We start from the raw sequence: 3,043 nt of genomic DNA on the forward strand, positions 1-3,043 counted from the left end.
ACCGCCAACGCGCTATGCGCAGTGTCGACCGGGGTTCTTACGTAACCCCAGTTCTCAGACGTAACATGAAGGTGAGATGTCTACACCAGAGGCGGCCTTCTTTTGCTAAGGCAAAGCGAGAAGAGGTGCTTATTTTGAATGACGCTGCGACGTACGCGCAAGCTACTTTAAGGTGGGTGGATTCCCTGACGTAGACGTCACAGATCACCAGCCAATCAGGATTGGCGTAATGAGATTGATGCTTCTGTTTGCATACGCCGTTGAGTGCGCATCCCATAGTGAGACATCCTCATTTCATTTACTCTGAGAACTGGGGTTACGTAAGTAAACCTATAGTTTCCTTCCCCAACTCGCGAGGCACTGTGGAGTCATGGTGATTGCCAAAGTAGAGAAGAACCTGCTTTGCAAGTTCACAGGGATATTCTATTGCATTTCCAATGCATTTCAAAAATAATTTTTGGAGCTCAAAGACATATACTTTTTTGTGAGAAACGCTGCGTAAAAACACTGTTTAATTTATATATTTTAAATCAATTTTTTTTGTTCTATTTTATTTGAAAGAATCCTGTGTTTTTACTTTTTATGATTCTTATTTAATTAGTTTAGATCTTTACTGCTTGCCAGGTGTTATGTAATTTTTCTTAAGACCAGTGCCAGGCAGCTATTTCCAGAATGTCATCCAGGCTCTTGATTCAGCTGAGACTAACTTGTTCCCCTGACCTCATCGCTGAAAACACACGTCTCATGATATTGAATAAATATTTTCCCATCTCCAACTTTAAAGAAAAGCTAAGTTGTATTTCCCCAATTTGAGCTATTCATACAATATAACCACAAACATAAAGGTATGCAATTCAAATAATGTTTCTAGAATGGGCATTGCACGTCTAGTGCTTCATTTGTTAGTCCTAAAAATGTTGAGCCTAACTCTCTACATTTTTATAACCCAAAATTCAGTCCCTTTTTTATATAACTCTCATTTTAGGTGAAATTGACCCAACTGCATTTCAGTTACCTGTTTACCCTTAATCTAATTTAGGGGTTTACCTGCAAAAACTCATGTATGGACATCACCCTTTCTTTGTTCACTGCCCTTAATGACTTGAACTCAGATTTTGCGTATTTAAAAAACAGATGTGAACAGTGATAGGAGAAACGGTTTCCTTCCTCAATCCAAAAGCACTAAGCCTCTCCACCCTGATGTCCTCCTCTCTCCATCTTCTATTCCCTTTCACAGCCTTTTTCCCTGCACACCTACTAGAATTGTAATCTCTTCACTCCTTTTCAATCTCTCTGCACCCCCGTTTGACTTTGAGCTCTGATCCTGACCTGGCTTTTTCCAGTAAAAATCTGTCCGTTCTCCCCACTAACTGTAGCGCTATTTTTCTGTGCCTGACCCATAAATTCTCCTTTCCAGCTCCTCCTGCTGACAATATCTTTACACATCTCATTTCGCTCTCCTGGGACATACATCATCTTACAGCCTTTGGCTGTCATCGGACACCCCATTATAGCAAAAACTTTGATTAATTCCGTGTAATTGTACTAGAAAGGTGGTAAATGCACCAAATTGGGTAATGGTTGGGGTTGTAACCAGAAAAAAATAGATGATCCTTACATAAAATCACGGTTTAGGGTTAGCGTTAAGTCAATTTGTTATGGAACTAGCAAAATGTAAAGACCCTAGAAGCAGTTTGTATTACTTGTATTCAAAGATTAGTTTAGTCCTAAAGTTAGACAACTGTTTTGTTGTTCTTTCCACACCATACAGGATGTGGCTTTGTATTTGTAAAGCAGGGTTAGGGCTTCGGTTAAGCGTTACCTCTAGTAGTTCCATGTTATTGAATTAAGCAATGTGCTTACAGCAGCACAGAACACCCAGGAGCTGCCTTATATTTCCTGGTTACTACTGACTTCAAAGATGCTGTTTAGTCCCTGCTGTTTTTTACTCAGTTATTTTTGTTCTCTTCACAACTTACAGGATTTTGTGTTTGTATAACAGAAATGTATTGACGTTTTTCCTCCAAAGCCTTGAGCCTTGATTGTGAAAGCTTGCTCCTACTATTGAGGTTAGAGCGTTGTAATTAGTCCAAAAGCACAAAGTGCTGACACAGTGTTCCAGAGCTTTCCCTTTGCCTGCCTGAGCTGGCTAGGCTGTTGTAACACTTTCTCCCCATGTCCTTTATCTCTTGGTGGCAGTGCATTTTTAACCTCTAACTCTTGCTTTGGTCTTCCTTGTCTGTCTTGACTTCTATTTGGCACAACCTAATCTCCTCCTTTTTATTGAAGTCAAATTTATATTCGTTTGCCCTCCCTCTGAAGCTGACCAAAGCAATACAGAGGAATCTTCATGAGCTCATTTCCAATATTTCTATGAAATAAAAAAACGGATAACCCATTCTCCCAGTATCCTCTTGTGGCAACATGGTACACAAGCTTTGATGTGTATAACCACTGCAAAGATAGCTAGCAACCTTCATCATTACTCTAACTCATCCAGGGCCCTGTTCCTATCTCATCAGTTCAGGAGAATATGCAGCGAAACTAACCACAACTGAAATCGGTCCACACCTCCTTTCCATACACATTACCTTTAACATGCACAATTGGGTGTACACTATTACATACTTTTAAGTGGTTCCAGGGAGACATGTTTCCTCCAGGAGATTACCATCATGTCTTTAAATACCTGGTTAACTTTATTCTGGATGGAGAGACAGAGTGGTTCATAGCCAGCAAGTAGTTGGATGAATGAATACATGGCGTGAAACAAAGGACCACACCAACTCTTACATATGTTTTCTATGTAGGGGATAAAAGGATCTTCAAACACCTGACATGTTCTTCCCATAGTTATTCTTAATCTATTATCACATTATAAGAAACTGTTGTGTAAAGTCTATTTCATCTATGAAACACAGGTTTCAACCATCATTCAAGTTATCAAATAAAATTAGTCAATAAGATCATAATCAGGCACAACACTTCTGGAATCCTTGAAAAAACATGTTTGGATTATCACTTGGACACCAACTATAAAAAT

The sequence above is a fragment of the Notothenia coriiceps genome, unplaced genomic scaffold, assembly GCF_000735185.1.
Source record: "Notothenia coriiceps isolate Sejong01 unplaced genomic scaffold, NC01 NC01_scaffold00004495, whole genome shotgun sequence".
In the NCBI taxonomy this organism is placed as follows: Eukaryota; Metazoa; Chordata; class Actinopteri; order Perciformes; family Nototheniidae; genus Notothenia; species Notothenia coriiceps.